The 19,529-nt window shown below is 39.7% G+C and overlaps 1 protein-coding gene across 1 annotated transcript in view; it reads left to right on the top strand.

Moving 5' to 3' along the window:
• The window catches only part of tnrc6c2 (trinucleotide repeat containing adaptor 6C2), a 100,444-nt gene that overhangs the window by 23,959 nt on the left and 56,956 nt on the right, over positions 1-19,529 (top strand). Inside the window, exon 3 of the mRNA XM_077718289.1 lies at positions 2,765-2,863. The gene's annotated coding sequence lies outside the window, so the exon portion shown is untranslated. The remainder of the gene's footprint in view (positions 1-2,764; positions 2,864-19,529) is intronic.

The raw sequence follows: 19,529 nt of genomic DNA, 5'->3' as shown, positions 1-19,529 counted from the left end.
CAGTAAGCAAATACAAATTTAAGTCTACCATGGTCATGTTAAGCTCAGCTTTAGTACCCTTTTTTGGTTGGTCAGTTTTCTGCTTGAAAATAGTAGAACTGTAAAACCACAACATATTTAGAAAAGAAAAGAAAATCAGACATAGGCATTGTCGTCATCATTGACTTGACAAAAAGCCTAGAAGTCATCATACCCTCAGCAGCGTATGACGAAATTGTATATATAATTGTATATTTAATTGATGATGGCAGAGTAGAGGTGTAAGAAATTCCGTTGTGACTATTAAAAGTACACATACTTTTGCCTCTGCTCTATGACTGTTTATCCAAGGTTAATGAATTGCAAATGAGGAAAGGGAAAAGAAAGCAAAGCATGACGCAACAACCATTACCATAGAATAAAATATATATTCCTAAACATTTGCTGAACTGCAGGTGAGTTCATGTGCATGGGAGCTTTGTTAGACGCCACCCACGCGCAAATGGATGCTTCCTGCCATGAAGAGTCCAGTAATTAACCCAACACAACAACGTTGTCATCCGGTAATTGACCTAATTGTTGGGCTTGTCAGCGCCTGTTCCACGCGTTGAGCAATAAATATGCAGGATGTCATTAATCAAAGCACTCATGGGGGAGCAAAAGCACTACGTCTTGTTCTTGTTTGGCTGTCTATAGCAAAGGGTCCACCAGGGCTTGTATATAGCCCACACTTGCCTTGTCTTTTAATCTCCATAACCCTTTTTTACAGCCTTTTACACTTTTAAAAGCTTGTTAAAGTGCTTTCTTTTACAGTCCGAACAACAGCACATCAAATTAAGCTACAAGGTTTAGTGTGCATTGTTTTAAATCAGAATAAAGTCTTTCTTCCTGTAAAATTTGCACCTCAGTGGCCTGTGTGGCATTGGCTCCCCATACTTTATTCATTTGTATAGGCAGTCAGAGATTATATGTGCATATTCAAGCTTTTACCTACAAACTGTAATATGATTCATTGCTTTTGAGTATGTATTTAGACAAAAAAAGACCCCCAAGGCTGCTGTAAAAAGAGGTAGCGCTACCACATTGATGGCATTTTTAAAACGAGTATTACCTCTCCTATCTATTGTGGTTCCCTGCACACAGATTACTTACTTATTCATTTTTGGTCAGTCTATTTTTTATTTTATATTGTGTACAATGTTAAATGAAGACCCTCTGTTATATAGCACGTACCCACCCACACAGCAAGTGCATTAACAATAGAGTGGTAATCAAATCTGTAAAAACAATATGTACTTAATGTTGGTCCAGAATCAAGCGCTAAAAGCCCACCTCATCAAACTGCAAATTAGTCTCACCCGTAACTTTATTACAGCCCTGCCTACCCGCAGACTGCCAGCCATAAATAATTCAGCCCGTTCCATCTCTAAAAGCGGGCAGATTTAATTCCGCCAAATGGAAAGTGCGTGCATTTGTTTGTCCCTGTGTGTTGATGCACACCAGCCCTTGAGGCTTGCCTGTTGCTTGTATTGGTATTTATTACTTCTGAAGTTGCGCGCGTGCACACACACACGCATACACACACACACACACACACACACACACACACACACACACACACACACACACACCTATAGACAAACAGTCAAAGTGACTCATTTCATTCCTTTTAAATATTGTCCCCTCGCATGTTTCAAAATAATAATAACAGTGATTAGAAAATGATAAAAAATGTGCCCAGGGAATTGATTTTCACATTGTTTCAGAGGATGCCGCTGTTATTAATCTATGTACATTTTCACAGGGTTCAGAATCTGACGAGAACCTAACTGAATGTACGAAAAAAATGCACGCATTGTGTGTGTTCTGAGTAGGCATATTGTAACAAAACAGTTTAAGTATCTTCAAGGACTCGAGCCATTTTGGTGCACAATGGCCTGTCAAATATTATAAATGTTTCAAATAGGTGAAACATATACCATCATTCTATTATGATGATGTATATTTTACAGGTAAAATGATTAAATTTCCCCAAATTCCTTAAATCAAGGTGCACTTAAAAAAACAAAAATTAAGTAACCTGGACATTCCAAATTACAGTGCAGACAGCCAGGGTACAGATGGAAGCTGTCTACTGCTTGTGCAAACGTCATTACTCAACCTGTATCATATGTCTTCATTAGCGCTGCACAGGGAGCCATCGAGGGAAATACCCCCAGTTTGATGGAAATTCTCAAGTCAGGTGCCTGATAAGAGGCACAGTGGTGGATTTCAATGCATAGCATGTCGAAAATTAATCAATTAGAGGCATTTCGCTTTCACTACTAAGTCTTCTTAATGACCACTTTTCTCTGTGCATTTGTCAACTCTGGATAAATGCAGACCAAAAAGATTAAAATGATGATATATGTGTGCAAGAGAAGACTGGTATATTTTATGACTTATTTTTTAACTTGAAATGGTAGGCCCCGAAGGCCATTCTGCAGCAAGGGATCACTTGGGCTTCAAAGTGATAGAGCAAGATCACGCAAAGAGACATATACTGGTATATAAATGTTGGTGCCAGGAGTAGCGATTACATACTTGAGAGTAAAATACCATATCATTATTGCTTACAGGTGATTTGTCCCATTTTCTATGACGAACGCAAGTCTGGATATTTAGGAGCGTGGATTAATATAAATACTCTATTTTTTTTCTCCAAAATAGGAGCAGGACATTTTTTCCCAGTAGCATAGATACCTTAATAAATAACCAGCTCCTTTTCTCCACTTGTCTGCTTTAGGGTTGTAGGTGATCTTGGACAAAGGGGGTCTCTAATATGCCTGACTGGTCACCATTCAATTGCTGACAACTCCAATTGATGAAAGAATGACAACTTTCGGTAAGAGCATATGAATTGAGCTGAAAGATTGTCTGTTTTTGCTTTATAACTTGGAAACGCAGTACAAACGGGCCTGAGGGTGAACTAGTTATCTTGGTGTCAAAGCAGTCACCAAGGTATTATTTAATATCTGAATTTGACTGGGAAAAAGGTGTCTAGATCAGTGGTTTTTAACCTATTGGAGCTAACATATACGTATTCCCCAAATCATTTGCAGCCCCTAATGGTCAAGCGGGGCATGCAATCATGTATAGATATGATGATGTCATAATGAAGGTTGTTAATTTCATTTATAGCATTGTTTGTGAACATTTTAATGATTGTATGTCATTGGAAGGAATGATTGAGGGATGTTAGAACCTGACACGGTCTGGTGTAAAGAATGATGGAATGCTACTGTAATATCTAAGGCAATAATGGTGGTCTGAGACAGGGGCTTGTGTAAGAAAGACCCTTGGGAAGTTTACTCATCTTGTCCCTCCCTATATATATAATGGTGTGTGCTTGTGTGTGTGTGTAATTGAGCAACAGCCTCACAATTGGTTCCACCAAACTGACATTCCCCCTCCTGCTTTTGAACCCCCCCCAAACTAACCCCACCCCATTGGCTCGTGGCTCAGCGAGTCGTGGCTTGGATGCAGTGGTGCGGGTGATAAGGCCAATATTACTTGGGGATAAAAGCAGAATTAGCTTCCTGCTGGGAAAAATGGGTACCACAAGCTGTGATTGAAAGCCAAGTGGTCGAGGTGGAGGAAGGGAGCAGAGCAAAGCTTTTGAATAAAGGTGTGCAACAGAATGTGTGTGTATATATATGTGTGTGTGTTGTGTGTGAAGAGAGAGGTGGTTATTCTGTCTGATATTATTGAACTGCTTTGAGATGAATGAGCTTATAACCTCCCTCCTGTTTCCCCTCCATCAACTTCCAGGCCCTGACCAGTACGGATGCACTTATTTCTTTCTTTGATGTGCTCCCATCCTTCTTGATTTTTAATCAAGGTTTTAGTTTTGGGGATTTACATTAAACTGGTAGTCTTTTATAAGATCGTCCAGAGATTTAGCAATATTTTTCTGATGGTCATAGTCCCACTGTGCTTGTTGAAGTTATATGAAAAAGACTGATTGGTGGTCTTCAAATGTGAAGATAGTGGCTATTTTACACTGGGGTATAACAGGGATTATGATCATTTGGTGCTCTTTGTCCACTCGAAAACCCCAATACTTGAAATAATCCACAAAAGTAGTACACGTCATATATATCTAAAAAAATAAGTATTTATTGTCTGTGCTGCAATCATACACCGTACATCATACTCCCGAGCACATAATATTATATTTTGGTTGAACCCTGTATATTAGTCGATTCCTAAATCTTAATATTATTCATAATTGTTGGAAATAAACATTTATTTTGATTGTTGTCGATAATTAGTGTCTATCTGTTGTACCTTTTTTCCATCACATCCTCACTGTATTGCTTTGTGTTAGGTTCATTTCCAAGATGTAGCTATACACTTGTCTGTATTTTGAATTTTAATAATACAGTGATAGCCAGCGATGTTCTTTTTATCTTCACGTTGCTAAATTTGACAAAATATTCATAATCTCCTGTTTATATAGAACAGGACACGAGTGACATTATGCAACTCCCTAATGAATAATCAATATCCTTGAGCAAATCCTTTCATGGTTAAACTATACCAGGGGAGGCTTACTTTGGACTTTTGTCACCTCAAATTGCATCTAAATCCAGTTTAGTGAAGTTCATCAACTTCTACTCTGGTGAAAACCCAATTGGGGAGTGACTGAGCCCATTCTGTAAAACAAAATCCTGCCTGGGGGTGTTCCAAGGGCAGAGTTGCGAAGTGGCCTGCCATTGAGCTGAAAATGGGTGAATACAGTACAAAAGAAAGGAGCTGAAATATTAATAAGAACCTGACATGGAGCCCTGTGGCTCTGTAAGCCAGCTAGCACGAGGTCCTTCATCATCATGGGTTGTAATTGAGCACTAGCAGTGAATAGAGCAATGCCTTCAGGGCAGCTTGCAGGAAGCAGAAGCTGCACTTTTCAACCCCGGGACCTCCCAGGATGCCTTACAGGTTAACAACAGAGTTCAGGGGAATTTAGCCTCTCATCGCATGTTAAATGGACCCCATTTGTTCTCAAAATAGTCCTCCATCCTCCTGAGACACATTGGAACACATGATTTAATCAAATGGAATGTGTCCTTTCTTTGTGGAAATGCTGATCTATTGCAACAATATCAAATGCTGCGACATCAGGGCACATCCAGCACTTCCCTCCTATTTTTTTTTTTTTTGTCCAACCATTCAGACACTCTAGGCCTCTCTCAATTAACATCCTTGCTCCCTGTGGAGTGGCCATTGGCAATGCCCAGGCTGTGAAAGGCACAGCCTTTCCTCTGCCAACCAGCCATGTGGGCACGGTGCCTTGCCAGTTGGCACTGTAACAAAGCCACGGAGTGAAAACCCTTAATCAAGGAAACCTGTGTTAGGGTGCAAGAGAAGGAAGCTAGGGCTTTGCATGCATTGTTCCTACATTGCTTGATGTATACAACTGTTCAAAATGTTTTAGTGAGATTTAACGTTCCCAGAAGTCTTCATAAAAGGCGTCTGATATTCTGTGAATGCAGAATTTGGCTTTCACAAATCTGACTGTGGTAGAGCTATCACAAGGGCAGGGCATGAATTCAGTGGTGCATAATTAGAAACATTGTCACTGTAGGTTTAACAAACCTTCCTCTAGTGCCTGTAGTTGTTTTGCTTTTCTGCTGAAAATGTTACTAGCAATAGGTAGTGAGTTTTTGTGGCGATACTGAGGAATTTAGGATGCTCTTTATCTTCATCAACCCCCATCATTCTTTTACCATTACTCAGATGTACTCAGTAACTATTTAATTTTGACTCCCATATCTCCATACCAGCAATGTAACAAAGTTTTCAGGGTAATGGTCATAACAATGTGGATAGTAAAAAATATTGCCACATTGCTTTGACACAATGGGAAAGTGCCAACAAAACAAAGTCGAATCCTGTTTCAAAATGAATTGTGTTTCACTGTATGTAGCTACAAATTGTACCACAAAGCTCTCTAACTTAAATCAATTTTCAGGAGATTGATGGTTTGTTTATTATAGTGCGTGGGGTAAATTAACTCCTCTTTACTGCCTGCAGTATAATGTCATGAGGAATGTGTTGGGTGTGATTATTTTTGGCTTGTGGTGCTGGTTGCAAGGGGACGAGGTATTTTCTTTCACAGAAAAAGACATTGTTTACTTGCATGTGAGAAATGATTCATTGTCTTGACAGAGTATTGCACAAACTGGGCTATAAAAGAAAAACAAAAAACTAAATCAGTGAATTAGAACTGTGGAAAAGCTGACTTCTTTTATGACTTCCTTACAAATGAAGCATGTATTGAATGTTGTTCTTTTAAGCATTAACAGTTCGAACAAAAGTATCATCGTTTATTAAGATTGTTACATTTATTTCCATCAACTGAAGCTAAATTTAGATTTTTATTTATTTATATTTTACCTGTGATAAATGCAATTTCATTTTCTACTTATCTTACCACAACTTTTTGTCTAAAATTCCACCCAAGTCAGAGGCCTAGTGCAGCATTTTGCCTTTAAAGGTGTACACGGCATGTTGTGCCTTTACAACACACAATCGCCTCTGACTTTAATGCGGAATAGTATTTTTTTCTATATTCAATCTTCACTGTGTAAATAGCTCTTTCTCTGTCATTCGTCCTCATGAATTTGTACATAAAGCCCAGTAGACCATCAACAAACCCCATGACCTTCAACTCGCTCTTTCATTGTGTATTCGAGTTTCTTCTTTGTGCTGTTTTCTAAAAATAGTAGAGTGGTGCAGTGCTTTGTCTAGCCCTGTGGGCAAATGCTTTGGCGGTGGGGTGCTAGGGATGAGCCTAATTAACTCATTGTGAGAGGGCGCTAAGAAGTGAATAATGACAAGAGAGAGGTGTAGAGGGTGAAAGATGGAATGGCATGAAGAGGAAAAGGAAAGGAGGTGGTAATGAGTAGAAGGGGTCAGAGAGGGTGAGGAGAGGCAAAGTAAGGTCTCAGGGGTGAGACTCTTGTCGTGAGCATGCAGAGAGGAGAATGATGGAGAGGTCCGTTAATTAGACGCTGGAGCAAATACCCCTCTCTCGTTACACAGTGGTGGAGAGAGTTTCGACAGGTTGGAGATGGATGTGTCAGTCGGCTGCATTGCAGAGATATGTAAAGTAAATCCGTTATCTTCCATATAGAGCGTGAGGGAGAAACTATATTGGCAAGATAGCCAAGTCTATTAACTAGGGCCAGTAAAACAATTGCTCCTCGTCAGTGCTATATATAACGCTAAGACTTTCCACTTACTGATAGAGAGGCCAAGAGACGAAGAGGTATGAGATGGGTAGTTTCACATGTCCAGGGCTGCGATGGTGGACATCTTATTAGCGCTCTTTGCTCACAGTTCTTTAAGCCTTCTTTTGCAGAGTTGCTAGTTGAACTCTCTATATTGCCCCCAAGTATGTAAGTAAGGCTTGGCTTGTAAGCATCAATATTGTGACCTGCATTTTATTTCTTTGCATAGCATTTTTTTATTCTTGATGCTTGGAAAAGCATGACTTAATGATTGCGAAAGTTGGAGCTGGACTAAAAATTAGGAAGGAATTTTAATGAGCTTGTTCTTTTTGCTGTCAAGCCCTTTCATGTGCCGCTCACCGAAACAAGACTGAAGCTTTCCTTTTTCCATTGCCAAGACAATCGCATGCACGGGGCGTTCTGCCAGTTCATTATAGTTCTCTTTACTTTTTAATAACGACGTCCTCAACAGAATAAACTGATGGGAGCAGGGTTGGCGCAACAAATTGTTGAAGAGTGATGACAAATAGTTTGTGTTGAGCTGTGCGACACTGGCAAGTCTTGGTGTCTTTTAAATGTAAACCTGTTGAAACTCTAGACCACAGTAGCAAATCGATCCCACATTGGACCATGGGAGTACAAGATTTCACTCCAACTGAAACAGCATGGAGAGTTAGACCAATAAGGCTTTTGCTGGAATAAGCAACACTTTCCTGCAAACATCCGATTACTGTTGTAAGAGAACAGATTGGTGTAAAGGTGTCATTTTCACTGTTTTCATAGGAAAACTGGGACCCAGTAGGCCCATTGTGGAATCGATTTAACACCTGAGGTCGAGACTGGCCACCAGCCAATAACAAGTCACATGCACACATGCAACTAGTCGCATGGACACTTTAAGGCAGTTCTGAGTGTTTTTAGAGCCTGCAGTAAAAATGTAATACTTTTTTTAGTACTAATTCATATCACCTCATGAGTTTTTCACGATACCGGTGTTGCGACTCGCGAGAGTCTCAGCTTGCGTGCAAATTTTCGCCAAACGAGCAGCAAGCGAAATCTAAGAAAGCCTCTCTCTAGCTTAGCGTGTCCGAGTGCCCCGGAATCCCTCTATGTGGAATGTAAGCACTTTCTTTCACTTTGTCTCCCAAAGTGTCTCAGCTGCCTGCTCGGCAGGATATGAGCATCAATAGAATTACCCATCTGATCAAATGTTGCTCATCCTTGTTGTTTCCGCTGTTAGAATTTTGTATCAAAGTGCATCAGAGTCATTTGCGCTTAAGTGAGCATTAACAATATCCCCCTTGCCAGTTGGACAAAAAATCTTGATTTGTTCATGTGATACAATAATTTCCTCTTGGATGGTTGAACACTCTAAATTGCCCCTAGGTTAGAGTGTGAGTGGGACTGGTTGTCTTTTTGTGCCCTGCAAATGTCTGGGCACCTATTCAGCATGTCCCCTGCCTGGGATAGGCTCCAGCATGACACGTGACCCTTGTGAGGGTAGGCCGTATTTACTTAGTATACATACATCGCAGGATGTGCATTGTTTTTATCATAGTGGTTATTGTTGATAGATTGATCTTTGAAGTATGCCGCAATTTTTGCCGCAATTTGGGCACTTGGTCACTCCTGCAACAGCAGCTCCACATAAATGCACACACTGTTCCAACTTGATGACAATCGGTATCAACCATTCTGTCTGTGCAGTTGTGTATGTTGTGCAAGGTCACCCTGTGCTTCCTCTATGATTGGTTTGATTGCCCCGTGAAAGGAATGTAAAAATCATCCTGCACCTCCTGCCTTCCAAAGTGAGGTGGATGACCCACACTCGCACCCCCCAGCACACTCCTTATTCATTATCATGCGTATGTTCAATTAATAGCCTGCATCAAGCACAGCGACTACAAAAGCTTTATGTTCGTGTGTCTGACCTTTAATCAGAACTATTATGCCAGGAACCCGCCTTTTGAGTGTTTAATCGTACACCGCTTTTAATTATGAGTCATAGTTTAAAACATGAGTCACCAGCTTAATAGAAAAGATTCTGAAGCAGTTCTCTGTGAAGCGAAATGCCTCATTGTTGCACTGGTAATTTCTTGCACACAAGGGCATTGATTTGTATCCAATACGTTGTTTAACTTGATGACATACGCATATTCGAAAATGGGCTCAGGGTCTTTGAAGAAATATTGCAACAATTTTCCTCCTGCGTGTTACATGCATTCAATGAAATGGTTTACTCGCAATGTATGCAATCAGCATGGGTTCAATACAGTGAAATCCATTTTTACCGACTCTTAAATTGGATGCATGATATTTCAGATGACAGTAACCTATTTTTTCTTCTATGTACCAAATCGATCACATTGAGCACACATTAAATTCAAACTTAAATGTTTTCTCACATTTACACGTAGCAAATCAAACAATTGTTTGTTCATTTGATTGCAGAGGCGTTTCTCCTCTCTCAAATGGATTTGACGTTTTGCATAAAAGTGCCGAGGTACAAAGAAGAGGCACGATGCATAGAAATGATCAATTATTGTGTAGGTCCTGTCTCTCGCCTTTAGAGTTAAATAAGTCACTCCAAGAAATTGAGTGTATATGTGTTCATATCCAAGGAACAAAACCACAATCCACATGTGCATCCTCTTATAAGCTGTGCAGGCACACAAATTCAATTTTGCATCACAGTAGCAATGTTGAAACCTCAAATGCACGCACACCCACCCACACAATGCCACACCACAACCTGTCACTCGTATGTAACCACTACGTTGGCGTAATGAAGCCCTGTGTGTTGCATTCACGCCTGCACGTTGTGCCAATAACAGAGGCCGCAGCAGAGAGAGTCTCTCTCCCTCTCTTTCTGCATTCCTCTCCTTGCCCGCCACCCTCCTCCACATTTCCTGCTTACTTCCCATTTTTATTTCCTTGCATGGCCTTGATAAGAAGCCTCCTCGTCAGGCACATGAAAGAGGCGGCACACAATTTGAAAGAGACAGAATAGAAAGGAAGACAGGGAGAAGAGGGCGGCAATTGTGCGCTTGTCAGTGTACAAGTGCGCACTCCGATATAAATCTTAATATCCTATTTAAGGCTTTTCTTCATCATCAGGGTCTCTGATTTATTAGTGGAGCTTCCCTTTTCAATTTATCTGAATAAACCATGAGCCGAGGAGAGCAAATTAAAGCAAACAGCAGACTGAGACGGAGAGACAAAAGAGTTGCCATAAAGGAACGCAGGCAGGCAGATCTCATGCAATTAAGGCTGCAAACATGATGACTGGGCCTATCAAGGTGCATCACAGTAAGGACTCGTGTGAGTTTTCAAATGGACGCATCATGGAGAATTGACTTTTTAATTGCTTTTATTATAAACTCGTTTCTCAAGCATCTCCTCCGAATGCAAAACTGCGACATCTAGTCGTAATTTGTTCACCTACGAGCATCCGTTAATGTGTCTCACCTTTACATCCACCTTCTAGTGAAGCTAAAATAAATACCCATGATGCCATTGGTTACCCCAAGACATGAAAAGCTGGTCGAACATCAAAAGTTAGCAACTAAACATAACCAAATCCGGTTGCAAGACACTTATTATTCTTTTGCAATCATTAATAAGGGGAGCAATTGGCCGAGGTTGACAGGTACGTCCATTAGTTTCAAAAGTAATTCAGTAAACCAGCAGAGATTTATAGTCTTTGTTTTAACACTGGTCCATTTTTTTGGACCTACAATAGTTGGTTTGTTAAAAATGGCATAATTTTTGTGTTGCAGTAAGTGATGTCAATGATGGTTTGAACTAGAAAGGTGCAGCCAGATCGGTCAACTTAACTGAAAAACCTGAGTAAAGAAGCAATCCGGTTGACAAAGTATATCGTTTTGCCAGACACGCGGACGCGTGTTCTCATATCAGCTGTAATTTCCCTGTGGACAGCACACAGCATCGACTTAACCTACTGGTCAGTCAGCTGTGCTCTCTGATCACTAATAGTGATAGTTATAGTCCAAGAGTGAAAAGGCCAGATGGGTCATTGACCCCGTCACTCTTGACCTTGCTCAGATGACCCCTGGGTGGAATCCCAAGGGTGTCTGGCGCTGGGGGAAGCCGTTTGAATCGATAACTTGGAAGCCACATCTAATAAAACAAGAACTCCCATGAGATGGGCCCAAGTGATGGTTTGACTGAGTGAATCTCCATTTTGTGTGTGTGTGTGTGTGTGTGTGTGTTGTGTCTCAATTTTTACAAGCTTGTTCGTTTTTATGAGCAGTGACAGATGAATGATTTGTACACAGTCGGGAGCTTTTCCGGTCCCAAAGTAAACTCATAAATGGTTACATGCGTTTGTCAAATAGTACGCATTCAGGTCAATGTGTATGAAAAAATAGTCGAGTTTATTTAGATTTATATTGTATAGTTTACATCTAAGAGATGAGAATCACAAATTTAGATTGATACTTGGGAAAGCATTTATCAAATCAATACTATGCACTCAGACCAATGTGCATGAAAAATCTGTATAGTTTATTGTATTTATATTCTATAGGTTTTATCTGGCTAATGAACATCACACAGGTTCAGTAGGATGCTTCTAATGCACTAAACTTTACTCTTTAATTTTTTAATTTTTTTTAGCCCTCCTGATGTAACCTAATCTCATCCTGTTCTTTCTTTGCATCCATACCCTGCATTTATCTCGGTGGGCCCCACTGTCTGACTTCCTAATGATGCTCAGACACATAGGGAGGTCAGCTTGTTATGGTGATGAGGAGATGGACCTCTTTTAATAAGCGTCCCCTCTGTCCCTTCCTTAGTTTCCACAATAATCTCTCTACCCCCATCTTTCTTTATGTTTATCACCTCCACACCAAAAGTAAAATAATTGGTCTTGCTATCTGAACAAGTGGTGGTTAGGATCTGTCTTTCCCTTCATCTTGTCACCACTTGTCAGTTGAAGTTATCCCCCTGTCATTACCTACTTATTTCAAGCATCTTCCCCACTGCTTTCCTTCCTGTTTCGACTTGGCCTGCAGATCATTACCAATTGAGGAAAATGATTGTTAGCTCTATTTCTGGCCATCTTTTCTCATTTTATAAAGTTCCATCTGCTGCCAACTTGGTTTTTTTTCACACGATGCAGAATATTTAAAACTGTTATAAGTACAAATATTTGAGCTTGTCGGAGACCTCATTTAAAAACAATTAAGTAAAGGAATCATGAGAAGGTGGGGAAATTGTACCCACCTCATCTGATCTATAAAAATAAAACCTGTAAAATGGCTTAAATTGTACCATTGTATAAAATGTGTGTATATGTGTGTACATATGTATATTTATATATATATGTAGTATATGTATGTGTGTGTACATATGTATATGTATATATACGTGTATATGTATGTGTGTGTACATATATGTATATGTATGTGTGTATATGTATGTGAATACATTTGCAATTCTTTGGATCTCCTCTTATTTTACTATGCAATCCTGTTTATTTTATCTTCGTCATTTGTGGTGAATTAACCTTCTGTAAATACGTCCCAGTGGCAGTCTCATATTGATCACCAACTCATGGGGAGTGTGTTCAATATGCAGCGGTACCACCCTGCTGCTTCAGAGTCAGTGTCATTGGGTAGCTGCTCATTAAAAGAGAAAAGATGGTTCTATAAGATGCCTTGTTAGACCTCTCTTCCACATTTGATCTGGGCAGGGGGAGTGTAATCTTTTCTGCCAGGTGGCAGCTTGGCTGGGTGCTTTCGGTTTGTCCGTGCATAAGAAGTGATTAAATGGGGAGGCGCCCATTGGCTAGAACAGGTGATGTGCTTACTAGATGTGGCCTCTGGTTAAACTAGCTGGCAATGAAAATGCTCCGAGTGCACATGCTCTATGTTGGCAGGTGTTTTTTTGCTTGGGAAATCTTCACTGATGATGCAAATATCAAATGGAACAAATAACACTTGAAATGTTAATGTATTGGGGCTGAAAGGGAAAAAAAACACATAACAAACTCTTTAATGTCATGGCAAATCCTTGAATTTTTTTTTTGCAGTTTACATAAGTGCCATGCACTGCCAATGGATGGCTAATTGTTCACTCACCTGACTTCGGTGGGGCAAGTCGATTCTCACTTGGTGGCGGTATGATTGTGAATGCGAATGGTTGTCTGTCTCTCTCCTGGGGCTGACTGGCGACCAGTCTTGGGTGTATGCCATCTTGAGCCAAAGGTCAGCTTGGGGAGGCTAGGATTGAGAATACTGTACACATTTATTGAGTATATCACATGAAATAAGGTTACTACTATACCAAGTTACATCAAAAACATAATAACTTTTAATTTGCAGTTCTCATTATTTCAGTACACACTTGTTGGAAAGTTCAGCATCAATACTTTCTTTTCATGAAATAAGTGCACGGTCTTTTATCAAGAACCCTTGAGAGTTTTAACTCCATCAGTTAAGCACCCTTGCAAAATGATTCCAAAAACCCCCATTTGAAAATTATTACTTTAAATAAAATTTCAAAAGATGATCACAAGAGAAAATAACATCTGAGTAATCCAATAGGACACATTCATGTTTTGAAGTTTCCTGCCCATGAACTCTTGATTGTATTGTAGAAAAGTACTCAAATGCGGTGAGTGTATTTATAGAGAAAGAAAACACCTCGCATTTGATTTGAGTTCAAAACCATTATGCGACAAGACTGCTAGTAGCAAAAGAGCCTATTAACACTTCAGAGGTTATTCAAGAGCCAAATCAAAGCCATTTCCCCACAGCTAGTTCAAATATTTGTGAACATTTATTGAACATTATTAATATAATGCTCCACTCTCCTGTAATTGCAGGATTGCGGCACCCAGGGTTAGGGCCTCCCATGGATGTTTAGCGTCATAGTTGAACTCGCCATGTGAAGTGGTCCCGGTGATTAGCCCCTGTTAGTGTCGGGTCTCATCTACCTCTTCGCGTTCTGCCCATTGCATTAGTCTAATGGGCCAGGAAATACAGATAATGACTTGCCGTGGAGATTAGCATCTGCCATTGCACCCTCCCAATTGTGTACACGCTTCATGCTGTGTCCATGGACATGTGCACACAAAGTCCATTAGCTTCTTATTGCAGACACACTGAAAACTATAAATATGCCCAATTGCTTCTGTGCTTTGAATAAGGGAAACCAAAATTTGGACTTTGTTCAAATTTTTAACTCTAATATGAAACCTTTTTCTCAATGTTTTAATCTTGAAACTCATTACACAGACTTGGAACAAAAGATTGGCGCACCTATACAATGTATCTGCATGAGTCTGTAAATCAGACTTGATGTCTGATTTGAACACTAAGTACTTTTCATTCCATTTGCCCTAATATAAAACTCGTATTCGGAGCCCTAAATTCAGTTTGAAAATCTCATTACAATTTTTAGTCTTTAGATTGAAGCCTTATGTTGAATTCCAAATTCATGATTCCATCCTAATTAGAAATATTACGTCTCAAGCAACCCCATTCAAAACTTGAAACGTTTCCCGAACAATTGTACATTTAATTGAAAAATTAAAACCTAAGCCCCTCGTGAAAGAAAATACCATACCGATTAATGGAACCCTTAGTTGAGTCAGTTAGTGCCATTGACACGGATTTGGTCATGATGGCGCTCAGCCAGTTTAAATGGACCGGACACATTTTATTTTTAAAACAATATTCTTAATAATCAAAAAAGGGGAAAAAATCTCTGGCCTTTTAGTGATCTGTCCATAACCAAACCTTATATTTAAACCACAACTATTTTTTCAAAATCCAACTAGCCTAACTCTTGTATCAAAACCTTTATGTAGTACTTTTATGGTGAACGAGAAGAGAGCTTCCCTGTAATTTCACCTTGAACGACTGATGTATGAATATCCGAATGACATTCATTTCTCATATGCAGTCGCTACAATTCTGATTTATTATTCAGACAATATTTTATTTCAATGACATAAACATTGTAGAGAGGGGAATCTGAGAGAAATGCACAGAGAACAGCCATTGTTCCATAGCCCAATTAAAAACTTTGAACTTAAACAACCCACAATATACCATACATAACAACACACCCCGATACATGTTTACAGTGCAATTCAACACATTCTGTGTTGTCCCATTTTAGTTCATGCACACAACCATGAAGTTCCCCTCTAAATCAACAACCCCTCATCCTATACGACTGATGTACTGATCTCAAGGAAAGAAAAAAAATGCTGTTTGTTTATTTGTGTGTGCACGATGGCTCGGAGGAAGCCCAAGGCGTCTGCTGTGATGTTCTCAGAAAGAGGAGGGATGGGTGGCTTGCAATGCAAATGAGCACATCTTTGTGTTTCTCTGCCAAGCCTGCGCGCTTGAGCGTTGACGTCAAGGCTGAGTTTCGCATGGATGCACGATGGAAGCAAGCTGCTGTGCGTGTGTATGTGCGTGCTTGGTGTGTGTACATGGATGCCCCCCCCCCCCCCCCCTGTCCCCTTGCCTCCCTGCAGGGCAGTGGAGTGGACCAAAGAGAGGAGGTTTTTCCTGCTCTGTCTGAAGTCTAGTCGGCTACAAGGGGGCCTGCCGTGAAAGTGCATGCACGCATCACATGCTGATAGATAGTCACTCATGCTGCAGTGACAGCCAATCTGGTATCTGTGATGATAAAGCTTTCACCTCGGAGCGTGTTTGTATGTGTGTCACCCAAACCTGATCTTGTTCAAACACCCAAATCCCATTTTGTGTCACAGACCAGTAAATGAGGTTATAGCAGTGTATGGTGTGTGCTGTGATTGCGTGTCTGCACCTTTTTGAAAGTGTACTGCAAAAGCCTTGAATGTACAGAATAACTGTCATTATCTATCAAGCTCAAAAGAAGTGATCAGAGGGGTCTTGGTGCCTTCTTTTGCTGTAATGAAGCTGCACTCCATTAGTGGCTTCTCTTGACTGCGCTCTTACTGATTCACTTTTCAGATTGAGCTTTGCACTTTGCTCTCATCTCTCTTTCTTTCTATCCAATTCCTCCCCTCTAAATTATACGTGTATCTTTGGAGAGAATGGGCTAACACACTGGGGCTGCCAGGATGAACACAATCCTTTCAGGGATTGCTGCTTGACCTGTGGTTTGTCTGTACTTTGGAACCATGATTTTTTTTTCTACTGCTGAAGAGTTGCACGCAAGATATTCAATTTACAATGGAGCTTCAAATAGTAATCCACTGCTTGAGTGAAGTAGGAAAGAAGAACTACCATCATTTGTACACATACATAACATGTAAAAATGTTAATATTTTAAAATCAACTACCGTACTTTACGACCTATAAGTTGCTGTCTTTAGGGGGTGCAACCTGTACTTAAGTGTGACTTATCTGGGAAATTATTAACAAATTATATATAATTTTGTTATTTTTGCCCTAAACAGCAAGTGTTGTTGTAGCATCTGTAAAAAAAAAAATTAAAAAAAAAAAAGCAAACCCGGCCTGTATTAAACCAGCCAAACATTACATATGGCTACTGTAAATGAATTCAATGTGAAAGGGAAAGTGATTGTTTTTCTTTCACGGCACTTTTTACATTCTTGTTGGTAGATATTGTCACCAATCATTTAGTGAGAGCTTGGCACTTGTATGTTCAGTAAAAAAGAATGGATGGGCAATAACAGAACCATGCTGTTGGCAAAAATAAGGTGTATATGACCTTTTTGGCGGCCACTCATTCATCAGGTCGTCATTTTCCGTCTCATTATCTCACGCAATCACTCTCCATCTTAAAGTAATTATCTTGTGTATGTATTTGAGTTCAATGTTGCAATTTTGATAAGCTTTACACTTGTGAACATACCCAAAGGACATCAGTACACAAAAACCATGCAACTAGGATAAAAACTATATATCTAATTTTGAGGCAAGGTGTCAAATGGCGATGAAGTTTTATTTTTTTGGGGAAAAACAATAATAAAACGGAAATGCATCACTTTTAAAATTGTGTCTTCCAAAAGGCAGACAAATAACTTCTTTTTCCCCCACAAATGCCCCACTGGACTGAGTACTGGCTGTTCACCAAAAAAAACAGACATTCTTTCTGTATAATAGTCTTCAAGCTCAAGGATGTGTGCTGGCTCAAATGGCATAATTGCTAATGGAAGGGACTTCACGTCATTTGAGCAGAGCAAAAGAATGGCTTTGAAAATACCACATCTCCATTAAACCAAGCTTTCTGTATCTGCCTTTCTTTTAAACGCATGATATTTTCACGCTCACCTTTTTGTAGTTGAAATGCCAAGGAAACAAAAAGACGTCACGATAGAATTTTGTATGTAGATGACAGTCATAAAGACCATGATAGATTTTGTGGACCAGATGAGGATGTCTGTGAAGCAGATTGAATTTATTCAATTTTAGTAGAAAAATAAGTGTACCATGTTATTGTAAAAGTTTCAACAAGATGAAGTGGTTTTCATTGTCTGTTAATCTAGAAAGACAGTTGGCCCATGATTGATTTTTTTTAGTTTGTTTTGGGATTCATTTTACACCAAAGTCATCAAAAACATTGCTCAGAATGCAAAGCAAAAATTGAAGTAGGAGTAACATGTCACACTAAACATTAAACACAACCAACCTATCTTAAAAACTGTGCTATTCCCATCTAGGAATTTTTAAAGATTATTTTTGGCCAAGTACCAAGAGAAAATATACATGTCCAGATGGAATCAATCACTGTAATTTGGGCATTTCGGTTGAAAAGTTAAAAAAAAAAAACGCGTCAATCTCCACTCTTAAGTATGTAAAAACACTTTCCTGGGGTTTTGTAAATAATCCAAAATGACTGTCATTTTGCTGATTTTTACTGTCTAAGGATTACACATAATTCGAGCAAGTACTTGGAACCAAGCATTCTTATATTTTTATTTTCATCACTGAGTAATTAGTGAGATGAAATATGTCTCTTGATATCTGTTATAGCCCGTTTTGTTTTGTCTCCTGAGTGTGATTGCTGCCGCCTTTAATTAAAGCCCGAGCTGTAATTGCTGTCACAAGTGCTGCAAATATGCCGTGTTATTGTGCCGAACCACTGAAAATGACATTAATACAACAAAATGGTTGATTTAGTGGATCTATTTGTGCGAGAGGAGGGAAAATGTTTTCATATGGGAGAAAAACAAGCCCTTTTTGATGCAACTCAAGTTTGTTTTTTAACTAATTATTAGTGTGATAAAGTACTGCCTCTGAGTTTCACTGGGCACCAGTTTAGTACCCACATATTCTGCAAAATAAAGTTCAGTTGTCTTGTATGATAAGAGGATCAATAAGAAGAACTGCAAATTGAATTTATTGGTATACAGGAAAACAGTGCACATGTTTACGCAAACAGTTGGGGTAGCACAGCGTGTTCGTGGGTTGCATTACTGCCTCACAGTTGGGAAGTTCTGCATTTGATCATGAGTTGAGGAAACTTTGGCTTCCTACCATATTTAGAAATATATCCCATCTGTCTTAGCAGACGGAGGACAACCTAAAGTCAATCACCAGCCAATAACAGGGAACATATAAGCAATAGACCATTAAATTCACACTCATGCATAATTAAGTCTTGATTGAACTTCAATACCATATTTTTGGAACGTGGGAGGAAACCAATATGTTTTAAAAGAGAAGTTCTTTCATAGCAAATACATATTTAAAAGAATTTCTACAACACCAACTCAAATCTTAAGAATATTAATTTGTTATTAAAGTTAGTTGCATTTCACCTTTTTGTTAGAGATGAATTATCTGAAAAGTGTATTTTTACCTATCCGTCACACCTCCTCCTTTGTGTAAAAGGTGCACACTTGCACACACATAGATAATAGACCCCCACACCCACAAATATGCTCCACATTCCCGTTGAATCACACGGCAATTATCAGGCCATCATAGCGGTGATAAAAAGGCTCCTTAATGCGCTGTGCCTTCAGCGGGGTGCATCGTCTCCCTGTCTGCAATGCCTACCTGCTCCCTAGTCCCCCCCCCCCCCACCCCCCCAAGGCCCGACTAGTCTCGCGCATGGCTTAATTGGATTAGCCCTGACAGTAATGCACTGCTGGGGTCCCGGAAGCGCAAACATCACTAATAAATTGCGAGCGAGCGCGAATTAAAGCTTTCTCCATCATTTCCAGGAGATTATGAGTGGCAGAATTAAGTATGTGTGGGAGCTCATTGATGCTATGCTGACCTTGGAGCTATTGGAGTTAGAGCATCACACCCGGACAGAGTAACACAGTAATTAGCC

This window comes from Stigmatopora nigra, chromosome 6 (assembly GCF_051989575.1).
Source record: "Stigmatopora nigra isolate UIUO_SnigA chromosome 6, RoL_Snig_1.1, whole genome shotgun sequence".
NCBI classification, from domain to species: Eukaryota; Metazoa; Chordata; class Actinopteri; order Syngnathiformes; family Syngnathidae; genus Stigmatopora; species Stigmatopora nigra.
The sequence above is the reverse complement of the archived record's forward strand: the minus strand, read 5'-3'. Positions and strand labels throughout refer to the sequence as shown.